This window comes from Myxine glutinosa, chromosome 11, assembly GCF_964187855.1.
Source record: "Myxine glutinosa chromosome 11, kmMyxGlut1.1, whole genome shotgun sequence".
In the NCBI taxonomy this organism is placed as follows: Eukaryota; Metazoa; Chordata; class Myxini; order Myxiniformes; family Myxinidae; genus Myxine; species Myxine glutinosa.
The window spans coordinates 50,420,517-50,440,680 of NC_136271.1; the positions used below are offsets into that span (position 1 = coordinate 50,420,517).

A 20,164-nucleotide genomic window follows, 5' to 3' on the forward strand; every position below is an offset into this window, starting at 1 on the left:
GGAGGTTCGGGCATGCCCGGGAACAGTGAGTCCGGGCATGCCCGGGAGAGGCGCGTCTGGCCGTGTTCTGGCCGGTGCAAGGCGATTGTGTGCATCCAGCGGTAACCGCTACACTCTTATGATTCCAAATCACTCCAAGCTCTAAATTCACATTCGTTCCACCCCTCCTCTGTCGTTCTTAAACGGATCGCTGACGCGGAAATCACAAATAAACCAATTTGTAATAAATGTTCGTCTTTCATGAATCATCCACGGTCTAAACTCCCCCCTCGCCCCTCCCCTGCAAATCTCCCCCCTTGACCCTCCTCTTCTAAAGTCCCCCCTTGCCCCTCCCCTCCGAAACTGCCCCCTAACCCCTCCCCTTCAAAACTCCCCCCAACCCCTCCCCTTCAAATCTCCCCTCCCCCCGTACCATCCCTCTCCAATTCTCCCCCCTCCCTCCTCCTCAAAGCTGCCTCATCCCGACTTCATCTCCCTTCTATCTCATACCTCCACCTCCCCCAACCTTCTGTCCCCTCAAAGAACCCCTCACTGTGCCTCATCCCATCACCATCAAACCTTTCATCCTCATCCTTCCCTTTCTTGGAACTCTTCTGTAATCTCTGACACACTATCAACTGCTCTTCCTACCTCCTCCTCCCCTCCCCTCTCCTGCACCCGATGCTCCCCCTCTCTCCTCATTAACGATATGGACCTCAAACATCCGGGGCCTGGAGAGCCTGGAGAGCAAATATTCTGAATTGGAACAGCAGCTCCAGGAACAGCGAACCAAGCAGGAGCAACAGGATGTTGAGTACCGTCAACAAGTAAGCAACCGTTATCGAACAATGTGGGACTTGCTCCACACTGTCTGACCTTTGACCACAGAATAACAGATACTAAAGAGCATAAGATAATGTTTCCCTCGATGTGCGATGATTGCTGATGTGTTTTAATCATTGGCAGGTGACGCAGCTCAAGACGGATTTTCAAAGTAAAGATAACTGCTGGGATGAAGTTGAAATTTGAAGAGGATTTACATATCATCTAACTGAATTGAACCACCAACTATTTTGAGATCAGCGTCGGCCAAAAGGTCAACATAGGCCAAAGGTCAACCACTTTTTTCAAATTTCTAAAATCCTCACTTTTCATCCGATTGACTTGGAATATGAATGTGATTTTCATATCGGATTACTGAATTCAACCACCAACTAATTTTGAGATCAGCATAGCCCAAAAGGTCAACATAGGCCAACGGTCAACAACAATTTCAAATTTCTAAAATCCTCAATTTTCATCCGATTCACTTGAAATTTGAATAGGATTTACATATCAACTAACTCAATTCAACCACCAACTATTTTTAAGATCAGCATAGGCCAAAGGGTCAACATAGGCCAAAGGTCAACCACTTTTTTTCAAATTTCTAAAATCCTCAATTTTCATCCGATTGACATGAAATTTGAATAGGATTTTCACATCAGCTAACTGAATTCAACCACCAACTCTTTTTGAGATCAACATCGACCAAATGTCAACATAGGCCAAAAGGTCAACAAAGGCCCGAATTTCTAAAATTGTCAATTTTCATCCGATTAACTTAAACTTTGAAGACGATTTCAATATCAGGTCACTGAATTCAACCACGAATTATTTTTGAGGTCAAAAGGATGCTCTACCGAGTGCCATTTTACTTTGTTCTGTTTTGTCAAGTGTCGCTCAATGAGTGATTTTTCATTTGTTTGTTTGTTTGTGAACAAAATATCTCAAAAAGTTGTGGATGGATTCGGACAAAATTTGACAGGGATGTAGCATATGCCACAAGGACGAAATGATTAGATTTTGGTGAAGATCCGGATTCGGATCCGGCTACTAGAATTTTAAAGTTATTCTTCACCATTGGTATTTTGGGCCAAAAACGATACATTGCGGGATATCTCAAAAAGTTGTGGACGGATTTGGACGAAACTTGGTGGACCGGTTGGGTGTCCGACAAGGAAGAATCGATTTAATTTTGGTGAAGATCTGAATATGGATTCCGATATGAGAATTATTTAATTTCTTTAGTGATTCTTCACCATTGAGTGATGTGGCCAACCAGGCCGAGGTATGCTCTCTACTGAATGCCGTTCTAGTTTTACTGACTGAGAAACATATTTTTGTGTTTCGACAGATGAATGGTTATTTCACATTTCTGGAGAAATTATTGAAGGAGTGGAAAATATCGACACGCATCCATTTAATGCTCCAGGATCTGATAGATCTTCGCATCGTAAGTAATTTTCATCTTACTCAGGTGTGCCAATTCACAATTAATACCTGTCTCAAAGTTCAAACCACCAACCAACGTTCCGGTTCCTTGAGCTCGGTCGTGCTGATCTTTGGACTCCTCCAGTATCCTCAGAGTTCTCGCGATCGCTTTGTCGATTTTTCTGCTGTTTATTTTGCTGTTTATGTGTTTACTGTGAGCTTGGAGGATTAGTCGGATTTTTCGTACCGTGTTTTTTGAGGCCTACCCGGTTCCCTCATTAGTCGTTGTGTGTCCAAGATCGTCCTTTCTCTGCACTCCCTTTTATTTTCACCTTTTCCTTCTCCCAACCTTTTACAGCACGTGTTGTCTCGCCCCTCCCATCCTCCCATCCTCCATCTTTTCCTCCTTCTCCGGACGATGTCACCTTTCTATCCCCATTCTTTTTGTGAAGTGCATCACCAGACTCTTTCACGATCGCTTTCAACCTTTCTCTTTTTTACTCAAATCTGTTTTCACTTAACCTTCAAAGAAAAAAGGAATCACTCCTCCCGTACTAAGAAAGTGCTTATATACTGAAACGCAAAAGAAACTTACCACCTTGGAAACCTTTAAATATCAACAATAACACTGCGTGTAGTAAATGTGTGAACTTATTTGTGGACAATAGTGTCCTCACTGTCAGACAAAACGGTCACAGATGGTCACTTGAACCTTCAATGGTCACTTCATAGCACAGCTGTTGAACAGCCGTTTTGACTGTCAGTGATTAGCCAAGGGGTACGGGATGATTTTAATGAGCTGCACGTGATGTCTTGATATTGGCTTTAAAAAGGCCAGTGCAAAATGGGCATTTTGACCAAAAAATTTGACCATTTTGACCAACTTCAAAAAGACCGAAAACGCAAAAGAAACTTACCACCTTTGAAACCTTTAAATATCAACAATAACACTGCGTGTAGTAAATGTGTGAACTTATTTGTGGACAATAGTGTCCTCACTGTCAGACAAAACGGTCACGGATGGTCACTTGAACCTTCAATGGTCACTTCATAGCACAGCTGTTGAACAGCCGTTTTGACTGTCAGTGATTAGCCAAGGGGTACGGGATGATTTTAATGAGCTGCACGTGATGTCTTGATATTGGCTTTAAAAAGGCCAGTGCAAAATGGGCATTTCAATCAACATGCCACGATTGTCAAGGGATAAACGGCAGCGTGCCCTGGGCATGCTGCAAGGCAGACCGAGCTACCGTGAGGTGGCACGTCGCCTTGGCTGTTCACACCAGACGATATCGGCCCTGGTGGACAGAGACACCCTCCACAACTCTGCAGATGACAGACCTCGATCAGGGAGGCCAAGAGTCACCACTGCAAGGCAGGACAGGCAGATGGTCCGAAGTCACCTGCGGGATCGATTCCGTCCAGCATCCCGCACTGCGGCAGAAACTCCGGGGCATGCAAACCACGGATCTCCAATGATACTGCACGAAGACGACTGCATGACTATGGTCTGACTGCCAGAAGACCATACAGAGGCCCCGTGATGATGGCTGCCCATCGCCGCAACCAACAGAGATGGTGCCAGCAGCATCAGCGGTGGACCTTGGCGCAGTGGAACGAGGTCGCTTTCGGCGATGAGTCAAGGTTCTGTGTGGACAGTCCTGATGGGCGTGAGCGTGTCTGGAGAAGAACTGGCGAGCGATATGCCGATTGTTGCGTGCGTCAAGCCAACAGGTGGGGTGGCCCAAGTGTGATGGTGTGGGCCGCCATATCAGGCCGGTACAGGACGCCACTGGTGGTTGTGGATGGGAATCTTAACACCCAGCGGTATGTGGATAACATCCTGCGACCTCATCTGCTGCCATTCCTGCTAGACCACCCAGAACTGAGAACCTTTCAGCATGACAACGCTCGTCCCCATGCTGCTCGCTTTACCACTGCATTTCTCCAAGGCGAGAACATCAACACCATGCAGTGGCCTGCGTTCTCCCCTGACCTGAATCCCATAGAGCACCTGTGGGATGAGCTTGGGAGACGCGTAGTTGGCAGGGCCAGGACATGGGCAGAGCTGCTTCAGACATTGAGGACTGAGTGGGACAGAATCCAGCAGCAATCCATCCAAAGACTGGTAGGCAGTATACGCCGACGATGCACTGCCTGTATCCAAAACAATGGTGGCCACACACGCTATTGAAAGGGGACTGACATTGCACCCTGTGCTGTTCTGTACTGTAGAACAAACTGATGAGATGGTGTATCTTGGTCAAAAACTTGACATGTCATCAATAAAATGCCAATGTTTCAATTAGCAATTGTTGGTTTGTTTTATTTTGAACTGTTACAATTTTATTACATTTCAAACAAGTGATAAGTTTCTTTTGCGTTTTCGGTCTTTTTGAAGTTGGTCAAAATGGTCAAATTTTTTGGTCAAAATGCCCATTTTGCACTGGCCTTTTTAAAGCCAATATCAAGACATCACGTGCAGCTCATTAAAATCATCCCGTACCCCTTGGCTAATCACTGACAGTCAAAACGGCTGTTCGACAGCTGTGCTATTAAGTGACCATTGAAGGTTCAAGTGCTCCATCATTCATTACAACTGCTCCATCATTTGAACACCTGGCTTTAAAACTCTCTGGTCACACGCAGTCAGTCATGGCTGTCGTCTACCGCCCTCCCAAACCACACCCATCATTCCTGTCTGACTTCTCCTACTTTCTGACCCAGCTATGTTCCCTCTCCCCCTCAATCCTCCTCCTTGGTGATTTCAATATCCACATGGACTCCACTGACTCCACAATAACCACTGACTTCACTGATTTACTCACCTGCTTTAACCTCACTCAACATGTCGACTTTCCTACCCATATCCGTGGTCACATTTTGGACCTTGTCTGCTCCACTGGATTAAGTTTGCACCATCTCTATGGCTCCGACCTCACCCTCTCTGACCACTTAGCCATCACTCTGACCATCAACATCCCCGCCCCAACACCAAGGCATTATCGCACAATCAACTTCCGTAAGCTAAACGCTCTTTCACCTACCTCATTCTCATCCACCCTCTCTGAAAAAATGTCCACTTCTCCCTTCATTGACCTCCACACCCCTTCCGACCTCACTGACTACTACAACCACACTCTCTCCTCCTGCCTTGACCAGCTTGCACCTGTAAAAACCAAAACAGTTTCTTTCACCCATTCTGCTCCCTGGTTTAGCCCTGAACTCCACCTGATGAAAACTCGTGCTCGCCAACTTGAAAGACTCCGCAATAAAACGGGTCTCACAGTTCACTCCCAAGCCTACAAGGACCACATACAACACTACAAAGATGCCCTCTCCCGCGCCCGCTCTGCCTACTACTCTCAAATTATCCACTCTGGCTCCGGAAACGCAAAAGCACTCTTCTCGACAATAAACAAACTCCTCCGCCCCCTGAACACCACCACCCAGTCATTCACAGTAGACAACTGCATCTCCTTCCTCTCTTTCTTCCAACGCAAAATTGACAACATCTACAACAGCTTGACCACCGCCGCACCCGCTCCCCCTCCAACCACCTGCCCCCCTTGTCCTGCCATCCCCTGTCTCGGTTCTCCCCAATCTCCCCTACTGACCTCTCTGAACTCCTCATAGGAATGAAAACTGCCACCTGCACTCTTGACCCCATCCCCTCCAGCTTTGTCAAAGCCTCCCTCCCTGCTCTCTCTCCACTTATCATTGCAACAATAAACTCCTCCCTGTCTACAGGCATCGTCCCACCTTCCCTCAAAATTGCTGCTGTTACCCCCATTCTAAAAAAACCTGGTCTAAACCCTGACACCCTAAACAACTTCAGACCCATCTCCAACCTACCCTTTCTGTCAAAAGTTTTGGAACGCGCTGTAGCCACTCAACTCAAACATCATCTCTCTGCCAATAACCTGTATGAAACATTCCAATCCGGATTCCGCTCCAACCACAGTACTGAAACTGTTCTCCTCAAAATCACCAACGACTTTCTCCTCTCCTCTGACGCTGGCAACCTCAACATTCTCGTCCTCCTCGACCTCAGCGCTGCCTTTGACACCATCGATCACACTATCCTCCTCACCCGACTTGAATCCACCTTTAACGTTACCGGCACTGCCCTCTCTTGGATTAAATCATACCTCTCTGACAGATGCCAGTTCATCTCCATCAATAACTGCAAATCCCCCACTGCTCCCCTCCCCCAAGGTGTCCCCCAAGGTTCAGTTCTTGGCCCCCTCCTCTTCATCCTTTACCTGTCCCCGCTCGGTCACTTAATCCGCCGTCATGGTCTCCAATTCCACTGCTTCGCCGATGACATCCAGCTTTTCATCTCCACCAAGTCCGTCTCCACCGACACCCACTCTATCCTGACAAACTGCATCACTGAAATAAAATCCTGGCTTCAAATCAACTTCCTCAAGCTTAACTGTGATAAATCTGAAATAATCATCATTGGCCCAAAAACGCTCACAAAATCCACCCATAACTTTGCCCTCAACATCGACGGTATCCCAGTATCCACCTCCCCTCACATCCGGAATCTTGGCGTCATCTTTGACCAAACCCTTTCCTTCGACAAATACACTAAACAGATCACAAAGTCAGCCTTCTTTCACCTGAAAAACATTGCCCGTCTCCGCTCATCCCTCTCCTCCACGGCTGCAGAAACCCTCATCCACGCCTTCATCACCTCCCGTCTGGACTACTGCAATAGCCTCCTCTATGGTTCACCCTCAAAAATCACCAATAAACTCCAATACATTCAGAACTCCGCTGCCCGTCTACTCACCCATTCCCGGACCCGTGACCACATCACCCCCGTCCTTTACAAGCTTCACTGGCTCCCCATCCCCCAGAGAATCCAGTACAAAATCCTCCTCTTGACATACAAAGCCCTCCATAACCTGGCCCCATCCTACCTGGCTGACCTCCTCTCCAGACACACTCCCACCCGCAACCTCCGCTCTGCTGGTACCAACCTCCTGACCCCCTCCATCCGGACCAAATTCAGATCCTGGGGGGACAGGGCCTTCTCCATCGCTGCTCCCACCCTCTGGAACTCACTACCTCACACCATCAGAGACTCCTCCTCACTCACCACATTCAAAACATCACTAAAGACCCACCTGTTCAACACTGCATTCAACATTCAACCCACAGCATTTAACCCCTGACTATCTCTTCTCCTTCTCCCTCCTTTTGCTTTAAATATTTCCCTATTGATTCTTGTCTTTTTGCAATTGTTGTTTTCATGTATTGTTATGCATTATGTTTGCCACTCTGTCAAAGCGCCTTTGGGCTTCTGGAAAAGCGCTATACAAAATAAATGAATTATTATTATTATTATTAAGTGACCATCCATGACCGTTTTGTCTGACAGTGAGGACACTATTGTCCACAAATAATTTCACACATTTACTACATGCAGTGTTATTGTTGATATTTAAAGGTTTCAAAGGTGGTAAGTTTCTTTTGCGTTTCAGTATATATACCTCCTCCTTCCTCCTTCCGTGTTGTTTAATCCCTTTTATTGCAATTCACTCTTCTTCCTTTTTCAAAGGCTGTTTTCAAATCCCCCTTTCAATCATTCCATTTCAAAAAATAAATCTCTTACATTTCTTCCCTTCTCCAATCTCTAAACTCACCTTTATATCACCCCTCCTTTAACGTTTTCAAATGTATCTCTGACTTGAAAATCTCAACAACCCCAGTTTGCATTGGATGAATGTGGGAGGAGGCAGATTTGTGGGTGAGTTAAGAGGAAACTTCTACACAATAAGTGTAGGATTTACAATATCTACAATATTGTATCTACAATAAGATGTTATCTACAATAAGAGGATTGGAGGAGTGAGAGGGGAGATTTGAAGGGAAGGGGGAGGGGTGAGGGTGGAGTTTTTAAGGGGAGGTGTTAAGGGGGGGTTGAAGGGGGAGGGGGAGGGGTGAGAGTGGAGTTTTTAAGGGGGCGTTTAAGGGGAAGGGGGCGGGGTGAGGTTGGAGTTTTTTAAGGGGAGGGTGAGGGGGAGTTTGAAGGGGAGGGGTATGGGGGAGTTCTGAAGGAGAGGGTGGAGATTTGAATGGGAGGGTTGGGGGGGGGGGTGGAGATTTGAAGGGGAGAGGTGTGGGGGCGATAGTTTTGAAGGGGAGGGAAGAGCGGTATAAATTAAGGGGAGGGGTGTGGGGGAGAGGGATGAGGGGGCGAAATGAAGGGGAAGAGTGAGGAGGGTTTTGAAAGGGAGAGGTAGGGGGGAGATAGTGATGGAATGGGGATACGAGGGAGTGGAGGGAGGGGACATGGAGTGGGATGCTGGTAAGAGATAGGGTTCGTAGGACAGGAGGGAACAGACAGGGAAGGGGTTGACACTGAAGATGTACAAAAGGAGCAATTAATGAAATACAACCATCTCTCTTCCAAATCATTCCTCCACCTCCGATCCTCTACTTCCCTCTGCCCCACCTCATATTATTCATCACTGTGCCTCATCACATCACCACCTCGCCTTTGGTCCTCCTCATCCTGCCCTTTCTTCCAGCTCTCTTCCTCACTCCACCACATCCCCATGAGTACCTCTGTCTACGGCTTCCCCTCCACTTCCACCTCTTATTTATGTGTGTTGTACCGTCCAACAAACAGTGATGACTCCATTTACATCTCGCTGTCCGCCAACATGGACCAACTTCTATCCACTCATCCCAACTCTCTTTTCATCATACTGTCGTGACCAAAAATATTGGTACCCTTGCACTTTTTTCAAATAATGTCTCAAACCACCTAACTTGTGAAATTCCAATACATCTCGTCCAGGAAATTGTTGAAATTAAAAAATCTTTTGGTATCTACATACAGTATGTATTTCTTTGGTTTACAATGGAACAAAACAAAAAAAAAAGCTGAAAAAAATTACTAAATCTTAGCTTATCCCACAGAAATCCTAAAATGTCCCAGACAATATTATTGGCGCCTTTTAGAGGTTGTTAGAAATAATTAGATTTCAAAGAGGTGATTCTCCTTTACTTTGGAATTGAACTCACCAATGGTATTAATTATTCCTTTAAAAAAGTAACTGAACTCACCTGCAATACAAGAATCACTCATTAAACTAGTTTGAATAGAGAAAAGGAGTCATTCTGCTGTTTTGTGTCACTGTGTGTACCGCGATGAGCATGGAGAAAAGAAATAATACCAGAGAATTGTCTGAGGAGGTCAGACACAAGATTGTAGCAAAGCATGGACAATCTCAAGGCTACAAGTCCATCGCCAGAGACCTTGATGTTAATGTGTCCACCATACGCAATGTTATCAGGAAGTTTAAGGCCCATGGCATTGTAGCCAACCTCGCTGGACGTGGCCACAAGAGAAACTTTGATCGAAGATTGCAGCGAAGGATTGTTCGAATGATGGAGAAAGCACCTCGATCAACTGTCAAACAGATTCAAGCTGACCTTCAGACACAAGTTGCGATAGTTTCAACTCGCACCATCCGTCGCCAACTCAATGAAAGGGGGTTCTATGGTCGGAGACCCAGGAGGACCCCACTGCTGAGAGAGAGACAAGAAAGCCCGACTGGAGTTTGCCAAAACACACTTGAACAAGTCAAAAAAATCCTTCTGGGATAATGTCCTGTGCACAGATGAGACCAAATTAGAACTTTTTGGGAAAGCCAAAATTTTACAGAATATATATATATATTTTTTTCATTTAATTTTTTTCATTTTTACATTTTTACAAGTTTTCATTTCATTTTTACACAAAATTTTCCATTTGTTTACAGAAAACAAAATGAAGCCTTCAAAGAAAAAAACACCTTCCCTGCAGTCAAACATCACTGAACCTCTATGTAGGAATGTAGGAATTGTAGGAATGAATGTAGGAAAACTGACTGTAGGAATGAATGACATGAATGAATGAGCGTTGTTTTTTTTTTTTTTTTTTTATAAATGGCCTTGACAAAACGATCATACATTCATTCCTACAGTCAAACAGAGAAGAGGTTCAGTGATGTTTTGGGGTTGCTCTGCTGCCTCTGGCACTGGGTGCCTTGAGTGTGTGCATGGTATGGTGAAAATCAAGGATGTCCACAGAACAAACTCCAACGTGAGCTTTTATTCACTCGAATGCAACACATCTGGAGGGAAGCATATAAGGCACAAATAAGCAAACATTCCCAGACAACCTTCATTAATGCTGAGGCAATGCAGAGACAATAATAATAATAATAATAAAGGAGTCTTATATAGCCCCATCAAGCAGAGTAAACTATGCTCATGGCGCTTTACATTATCATGCAAACGCACACACACCGCACACACACACCGCACACACACACACACAAACATACACACACAAAGACACACCTTCACTCTTGCCCTATTCCTCTCCCTCCCCATTCAAAACCCACAGATGTGTGCACTCCCCTTCCTCCTCTCCCCCCTCCCCCGCACATGCACACAGACATACTCTCGATCTCTGTCCCACCTCAAACCAAAGGGAAAACAGGACTTAGACTTTGAAAGACTCGTGAAACAGATAGGTTTTGAGGGAGGTTTTAAAGGCAGGAAGAGAGTCAACATGTCGAACAGAGGAAGGCAAGTCATTCCAGAGCAGAGGTGCAGCAACGGAAAAGGATTTCTCGCCAAAAGACTTGGTGCTGGTGCGCGGCGGCTCTAAGGTCATAGAGTCGTCGCTAGAGTCCCTGTATATAGAGAGTTGTGTCAACTCAAATTTGGACGCCATTTTGTGTCTAAGTGTGTCGGATTAGATATACATGTACATTCGCGATATGGGGTGATATATTCTAAACCTGCTAAAAATAAATTTACTACACATATTTAGTCTTATTATTACATACAGGTAATATAGGATTGGAGATCCTATATTGGAGATCTCGCGAGATCTTGGAGACGGCGGCAGGGATTTTCGAAGCTCCACACGGTCTCCACGTTTTTCGAAGTTAAGTCTGTTCACAATTGTATTTTGTCGAAACTGTATTTATCTTTCGGTGTGTGAAGTTATTGTGTGCAACTTTGGTTGTTTCTCGGTGTTTATCTTTCATAAATTGATCGTCTGTTTGCCGTGTCGCGAGCAAGGCCTTTGCCGCGTCGCGAACGATTTGAAATCGAAGTTAAGTGATTGTTCCCATTTGTATTTTCGTTAAAACTGTATTTATTTATGGTGTTGTACGTATATTGTGTCCCGACGAAGATTTTTCGGTGCAAATCTTTCATACCTGTATTGAAAATCGTGTTAATTCGTGTCGTGTCTTGAGGCCTTGTACAGTGTGCACTGTACAACCTTGAGGCTTTGTTTTTCTCTCAGCGGACCGTCGTTTTGTGATCCAATAACTTTCGTTCTCTGTATTCCCAGTCTTTTCACCCATAGCCTACTTCCTTGTGTAAATCTCAACTAAAAAAAAAAACAAAAAAAAACATTTCCTTCTCTGTTCTCATTCGTTTATTCATTCTTATTCGTTCGTTCGTTCTTCGACCACGTGTTTCTCCCCCATTTCCCCAGATAGTTTTCACTCATTAACCTTCAATGTTTACACTTTCCCCTCAAGTTATGTATTCCGTCATATTTTATAACACCTTTTTCTTCTTCTTCTTTAAAAGGCTGCTTTCGACTTGCTCACCAAATCAATTCATCCCAAAAAAAATATCCATCTCCTATAGTGCCTTTTTTCTACATTCCCTAAACTCTCCTGCACTCCATCCTCCATCCAGCGTCCTTAAACGTATTTTTAACTCGAAGGTCACAAGAAACTCATTTTGCAATAAATGTTCGTTTCCCATAAATCGTACACTTTCAAAAATCCAATCTCACCCCTCCCCTCCAAATCTTCCCCATAACCCCTCCCCTCCAAATCTTCCCCATCACCCCTCCCCTCCAAATCTTCCCCATCACCCATCCCTTTCAAATCTCCCCCCTTGCCCCCTCCCTCCTAAACTACCCCCTCACCCCTCCCCGCCAAGACGCCCCCTCGCCCCTCCCCTCCTAGACTCCTGCCTCACCCCTCCCCTCCAAATCTCCCCCATATCCCATCCCTTTCAAATCCCTCCCCTTGTCCCTTCCCTCCCAAACTCCCCCCTCACCCCTCCCCTTCAAATCTCCCCACCCTCATTGCTTCTCAATTTCCCCCCTCTCACTCCCCCTCCTCAAAGCGTCCTCCCCGCTTCTTCCCCCTTCAAACTCTCACCTCCATCTCCCCCAACATTCTGCCTCGCTCTTCCCCCTCCTCAAATAACACCTCATTGTGGCTCACCCAATCACCATCAAACCTTTTGTCCGCCCCATCCTTCCCTTTCTCCGAGCTATTCTGAAATCTCTGACACACCTTCAACAGCTCTCCCTACCTCTTCCACCTCTTCCACATCTTACCCTACCCCTCCTCCCCCCTGTTCTGTATCTGATGCTCCCCCTTCCTCTTCATTAACGGTATGGACCTCAAACATCCGGGGCCTTCGTTCAAACTTAACTGATCTCTCCATACAGGTTGCTTCTGTCAAACCAGACGTGATCTGCTTAACAGAAACTTTCCTCCTTTATGATGTCTCCGATTCCATAGTATCTCTCCCGGGCTACTCCCTCCTCCGGTATGATAGACCTGAGCCTCGTCCTGGAGGCGGGGTTGCTATCTTTATCAAAAACTATCTTCCTCACTCGCCCTGCACTGCACTCTCTCCACCTCACCCCCAGGAATACCTCTGGCTACGGCTTCCCCTTCGCTCCCACCTCTTGTTCATATGTGTGTTGTACCGTCCTCCAAACAGTGATGACTCCATCTACATCTCGCTGTCTGATGATATGGACCAACTTCTATCTACTCATCCCAACTCTCTCTTCCTCATATGTGGTGATTTCAACTGTCATCATGCCAGTTGGCTGGGTGTGGGTACCTCTCTCACCAGCCATGGCTCCTCAGCAAAGGACTTCTGCGACTCACTGGGACTGACACAATCTGTCAATTTCCCAACCCGGATCTCAGTCAACGGAACATCTTCTCTTCTGGACTTGGTTATGACTAACTTCCCTGAAAATGTCTGCTGCTCTTCTTCTGCTCCGATCGGATCATCTGATCATGTCCTTGTTAAAGTGGACATCTCTCTGACCATCCTCAGGGAGCCTGCTCAGCGTCGACGAGTCTGGCATTTCACTCAGGCCAACTGGCACGGTCTTCAAGCAGCCATCAATCATCTGGACTGGTCTCCCATCTCTACCACCTCTGACATCAACTCATCCTGGGAATTCTTCCAAAGTAAATTGCTCTCTCTCATGCACAGATTTATCCCATCTCGTCTTCAATTGTCATACCCTTCCTCCCGTCCATGGTACACGGAATCTTGTGGTGAGGCTGTTGCCCAGAAACAACTTGCCTTCGTCTCCTGGAAAGCAAATCCAACGGAAGGAAATCTCATTTCCTTTCACAAAGCCCGAAACAAGTGTGTGTCCACCCTCAGGAGAGCCAGGAAACAATATCTCTCCGTTCTCAAGACCGAACTCTCTTATCTGTCTCCCTCTTCCAAATCCTGGTGGCGTCTGGTCAAATCCGTTTCTGGTGTTTGTTCCCCCTCCATCCCCTCCCTTACCTCAAACGGCTACACAGCTGACTCCGCACGTGAAAAAGCTGAATGCCTCAACTCTGTGTTTGCCTCTAAATCTTGTGTCCCAAACCCATCCCTCTCTGTACCCACCATACCCAGTCGTACCCTGCTGCTCCTGGACTCCGTGTCCTTTCCTCCTGACAAGGTGGAAAAGTTTCTGTCAACCCTCGACTCTGATTCTGCAACTGGACCCGACGGCATCAGCCCACGGGTCCTAAAATCCTGCTCTGCTGCTCTATCTCACCCTCTCTCTGTTCTCTTCACCCTCTCTTTTGCTCAAGGTCAACTGCCATCTGCTTGGAAATCAGCCAACATCACCGCTTTGCACAAAAAAGGTGCAAAAACAGATCCTAGCAACTACAGACCAATCAGCCTTCTCCCAATTATCAGCAAAGTCATGGAATCCATCATTGCTTCGGATATGAAATCTTTCCTCTTCTCCAATGGCTTGATCTCTGATCATCAATTTGGTTTCAGACCAGGTCACTCTACTCTGGACATGCTGCTTCTGCTGTCTCAACAATGGATGGAGGTCCTCAATGCCAAACAGGAAATTAGAGCTGTCTCCCTCGACATATCACGTGCCTTCGACACGGTCTGGCACCCCGCTCTGCTCACCAAACTCTCCTCCTTTGGTATCCATGGAAATCTCCACGCATGGCTGGCGGACTTCCTCTCTAGTCGTCGTCAACGTGTGGCCCTGAATGGGTTTCTCTCATCTCCTCTTCCTGTTCAGGCTGGAGTTCCCCAAGGCAGTGTTCTGGGCCCCGTGCTTTTTCTGGTCTTCATCAATGATCTCTCTGACTCTCTCGAAAATCCTCTCTATCTCTTTGCTGATGACTCCACTCTCTGCCGCTCCATTCCTCTTCCCTCAGATCGGCAGTCTGCTGCTTCCTCACTCTCTGAAGACCTGGACAAAATCACAGACTGGTCAAACAAGTGGAACATGTCTTTCAATCCTGACAAATCTCACACTCTTACTATGTCTCTCCGAAAAGATCGACTGGACAACCCTCCCATCTACTTTCTCAACAATCCTCTCCAAGAAGTTCTGTCGCTCAAGATTTTGGGTCTCACTATCTGCCATGATCTTTCTTGGGAAAACCACATTTCCAAGCTGGCCTCCAAAGCCAGTCGCCGACTGGGCATCCTCCGTCGTGCGAAGTCCTTCCTCAGCACACCTGAGCTCCTCACCACATACAAGGCTTTCATCCGCAGCTCAATGGAATACTGTTCTCCCCTATGGGCCGGTGCTCCTGCCTCACACCTAGCTCGGCTTCACGCTGTTGAAACCAAAGCTTTCAGAATTATTGGAATCTCCCGTGATGAAGCTATCTCTGAGGGCCTTTCACTCACTCACTGCAGGCAGGTAGGTGGTCTTTCTGTCTTCTACCGACTCCTCTCTGGCCTTGCACCCCCAGCTCTCTCTGTGCTCTGTCCCCCAAATATTCCTACAGGTCGCACAAGATCTGCCAGCAACCCTCTGATGGTTAAACTGCCGAAATCTCGGCTCTCTGCTCACCTTCACTCTTTCATTCCTCTTTTCTCCCGCCTCTGGAACAAACTCCCTCACTCCCTTCAATCCCACTCCTCCCTCCAGGTCTTTAAAACAGCTGTTCACCACCATCTCTTATCTTCCCCCATCCAAAACCTTGATCTTTTCTACCCCCGCTAATTCACCCCAGATCCACCTTGTTTGAAATTCCAACTTCTTTCCTGGAAGTCTTGGCAGTGTCCATATGTTTTATACCTCTCCCACCGCCCCCTTCCCACGCCCCCCCCCCCCCAAAGCCCTCGCCCTCTCTCAGATCTCTCGATGTCTCCATGTCTCTCGGTCCCTGCTCTCAAATGTTGTGTTTGTGTCCTTCCCCCTCTCTCCCCATCTTGTCTACCGCTCCCTATGTTATATGTTTTATGTGTCGGTTTGTCTTTCTGTGTGATTAATGTTCGCTCTTTCACGAGCCTCGATGTTGTATACAAAAAAAAAAAAAAAAAAAAAAAAAGGTGATATTTGTTTTGTCAAAAACTCAGCTATTGCCGTGAAAAAGAGCTGTGTGGTGATATTAAAAGTGGTATGGCAATGCATATTACAAGCCAACAATGCATATAAGAGCTAACTTCACTCCATAGGTTCACTCTCAGCTACAAAAGAGCACATATACAATTAATGGCCAACTGGAAAATTGGTATGTACAATTGCTCAGTATTCTGTAGATAAATGTAATCGGGAAAGATAATTTTATACTTAATGTTAAATATAACACAATTTTTTTACAATTTAATTTTGCAAAATATTTAGAATAATGTAAAAAGAAAATGGCAACAGGAAGATAGTCATCATAATCTGAACGTACAATTATAGTTCAAAGAGCTATACAAATATAGACAAGCACATGCCTGTCATTTTGTAATCGTTTAAAATATGTCATTGATTGAACATGTCCTGCCATGATTTTGTAATAAATAAAACAATTCTTACATTGAGATTCATTTGAGGAGTCAATACGTTCATGAGTGGAGTAGGTGTGGTCGGACAAGTTTGGTAGATGTAGTCTCTCAGTTCTGGACGGTCCACGCTTCTTGGGGAGTTGCGCAGCTTCACGGGTTTCCGGTAGCTAAATATTGTTGGAACTGCAGAGCACTTCAACCTCTTTTTGTCATCAGCTCGCCCCCTCTCAAACTGATTCACATCGAAATGTTCCTGCAATCATACAATGAGTGTCCTTGATGTATTTATTTATTGAAATTTTTATTCTAACACAACACAGTTTAATTTTAATGAGCTGTCATGTACTAGTACTTCCACAACAGAAAATCACATGGACAATCTTCCGGAAGATGGGCAGACAAATCGCTAGCTCTATCGACCACATGTATATTGATATCAAACAGGGATAACAGCTTTTGAAAGTTGAGCCAGTTTTAAATGTGGGTACACAAATACACTTGTTTTACTGCATTAATCACCTAGAAATATTGTATGTTTTGGGAACGATAGCTGTCACCAGGTTAAATATATAGGGATTGTCCAATGTGCAAAATCTTCCATCACTACAATTTGGCCATAAATCCCGGGGTGGGAAATATTTGAGCAAATATGCCACAAGACGCATGAGCACTGTACAAAGCAAACAATAACTCGTCAAATTTTGGACGTATGGATGGCTGCACAACCCGCAAAAAAATTGAGCAGGTCCCCCCCTAAAATTGCTTTTATGATTGCCGATTAGGCTAAAGATTTTAAACCAAAAAAATAACTTGCCTCGGAATAAGTTTTGAATGGACGGACAGACAACTGAAAACAAAACGGACCATGGGTTTCCCACCCCTATAAAATCAAAATTAATTCCCTCTGAAAAAGTACAGTGACATTGCCCGCAGACTACCCAACCGCAGACCAGGCAATGTCACTGTACCGGGACATTTCATCAATCAATGACAATATACGGTCCGCTAGGACTACCCGAAAAAAATTGAGCAGGGTTCTTCCCACAGAAATGCATTTTTGGTCAGCTCCTTGAAGATTATAAACAAACACAAATCACTTCCCTTTAAAAGGGTTTTCAACGGACAGACAACCAAAAAAAAACCGAGCAGATAGAATTGCTTTTGAACATCGATCATCAAGCGGCGTGGGCCTACCTGGCAGAGTCTCGAGGAGTCGCTCGCTTTCCAGCTCTTTCGTCTGACTTTCGCTTCCCAAATTTGTCTTCTGACTTTATCACTTGGAAATCTATACATCTTATATTTCCCAGATTGGTTTGAACAACCAAAAGCAGAACAACCAGTCATTTTGTTTGGCAATAAACAACATTCCTGTACCAAGCTGACGTTCACGCACGGTGAAGTTAGACACAAAATGGCGCCACGAAATCACGTGACCAGAAATCTCGGGTCAGCGCATGGCGCAACTCTCTTTATACAGGGACTCTAGTCGTCGCTTGAACGAAGCCGTCGCCGAGGTTCATAGAGAGTGAGCAAATCGGAGAGATGGTGAGGTCCCGCTCCACACAATGATTTATAACATAGTGTGCAAATTTTGTATTGCACACGAGCAGAGACAGGCAGCCAGTGTAAAGATTCAAGAAGCGGAGTAACATGGTCAGACTTCTTCGCCTTACAGACAAGACGAGCGGCAGAGTTTTGAACCTTTTGTAACTTATCCAAGAGAAACTGAGGGCAGCCAGCATACAAAGAATTACAATAGTCTAGCCTTGAGAGGACAAGGGCACAGACCAGAGTTAGAGCAGCTTGAGGAGTAAGAAAGTGGCGAATGGATGCGATCTTTCGCAGCTGAAAGTATGCTGATTTGCATGTTTGAAGTACTTGCTTGGAAAATGTCATGTTACAGTCGAAAACCACACCAAGGTTCTTGGGCGACGAAACAAAGTTTACATCGGTTTCACCAACATGAACAGTGGTAGGAAGTGAACATTGTAGAGGACATCTGTGCGATCTTACAATCATAGACTCTGTTTTAGCATCGTTCAGCTGAAGTTTGTTTTGGGTCATCCACGCCTTCACGTCGGGTACATAGGCATGTCATTAGCGTCCTTACCAACTTGGAGACCAACAACAGCAGAAATAAAATCCCTCCTCGCTTACAGGTAGTTTAAGGCGTCTCCAAGATGCGCGGTCGATTCAGGGACTGCATCATCAGTAATGTATTCAGGGAGGAGGGCACTGCTCGGAGATGCAACCCACAATTTCATATCACATGGCATCATGAAATCAGGAGATTACCAAGGCATTTTGGAGCGCAATGTTCAACCCAGTGTCAGAAAGCTGGGTCTCCGTCGAAGGTAATGGGTCTTGCAGCAGGACAATGACCCCAAACACACTTCAAAAATCACCCAGGATTGGTTCAAGACAAAACGCTGGACTGTTCTGAAGTGGCCAGCAATGAGTCCAGATCGAAATCCCATTGAACACCTGTGGGAGATCTGCAAACAGCAGTTGGGAGAAGGCACCCTTCAAATCTGGGAGAACTGGAGCAGTTGGCACAATAACAGTGGGCCAAACTGCCAGTAGGGAGGTGGAGGAAGCTCATTCATGGCTATCGGAAGCGATTGACTGCAGTTATTTTGTCCAAAGGCTGTGCTAACAAATATTAAGTCGAGGGTGTTAATAATTTTGTCAATACCATTTCTTTTTATTTTATGATTTAAAAGGATATATTAAGTATATAATATATTCATTAAAAGGATATATCCCACTCCTCCCTTCAAGTCTTCAAAACACCTGCTCACCACCATCTCTCATCTCCCCCCATCCAAAACCTTGATCTTTTCTACCCTGTCAAAATACTCCAAATCCACCTGAGTCAAATTCCGTGTTCCTTCCTAAAAGTCCTCGTAGTATCCATCTTGTTTATCCCGTGTACCTCACCCCAGCCCTCTCCCTTCCACAGATCTCCTGATGTCCCTGTTCCCTGCTGTTGTTGTGCTTCCCTCTCTCTCCCCCTCTTGTCTCCTGCTCCCTTTATCATATGTTCCATGTGTTAGCCCTTATACGAGCCACGACATTGTATGCAAAAAAACAACAACAAAGAAACAAACAAAAAAAACATCTGCCTCGATAACTGCGTGTTTGCTCTTCCCTTTCTCAGTATAAATGGATTCCACATCAAGAGGTAGAGCGACCAAAGTACCTTCGGATGATACGTGAGGAAGCTTGTGCAGAACAACAGCGATGAAGATCACACCATAACATGAAGTTACCACCTGCTGTTATTTTATTCTCCAAAATATTCCCATTTGCCAATGATGTGTGAAGATCAACAAACATTATCACTCATGGGGTCACCCGTGGAAATCCCACGGGCATGGACGTGTGTGACATTTCTACATATTGAGTTAGATGCTGCACCTGCACATTCAGTTTCACAATACACACACAAACACACACACACACATATATATAGATACACACACATACACACGTACACACACACTCACACATGTACACGACAGACATGTATACACATACACATACACACATATATATGCACATATACACACACACATGCACACACACACATATATATATATATATATGCACATACACGCACACACACACACATATATATATATATATATACACATACACGCACACACACACATATATATTGTTGCGAATATGGAATTTGGCCTCCATATCCGCTTGTAAATATTCCCCCTATTTCCCCAATACTCCCCAACTATCCCCAATCCCCCATTCCCTAGTCCCATTGTCTGTAAACAACACTCTGTAGAACCGACCTTCCCCTTTTTCCCCCATTAAATGTCGTGCCCAGGTCCACCGCACCACACGTAGACCACTT

General features: G+C 45.5%; 1 long non-coding RNA gene across 1 annotated transcript; it reads left to right on the plus strand.

The window, feature by feature from the left end:
• The first annotated feature begins 446 nt into the window (after positions 1 to 446).
• Positions 447 to 19,937, plus strand: LOC144894273 (uncharacterized). The gene is made up of 4 exons (XR_013624955.1): positions 447 to 806; positions 946 to 1,092; positions 2,156 to 2,254; positions 19,451 to 19,937. It is a non-coding gene; the product is annotated as an uncharacterized LOC144894273 (long non-coding RNA).
• Positions 19,938 to 20,164: the final 227 nt, after the last annotated feature.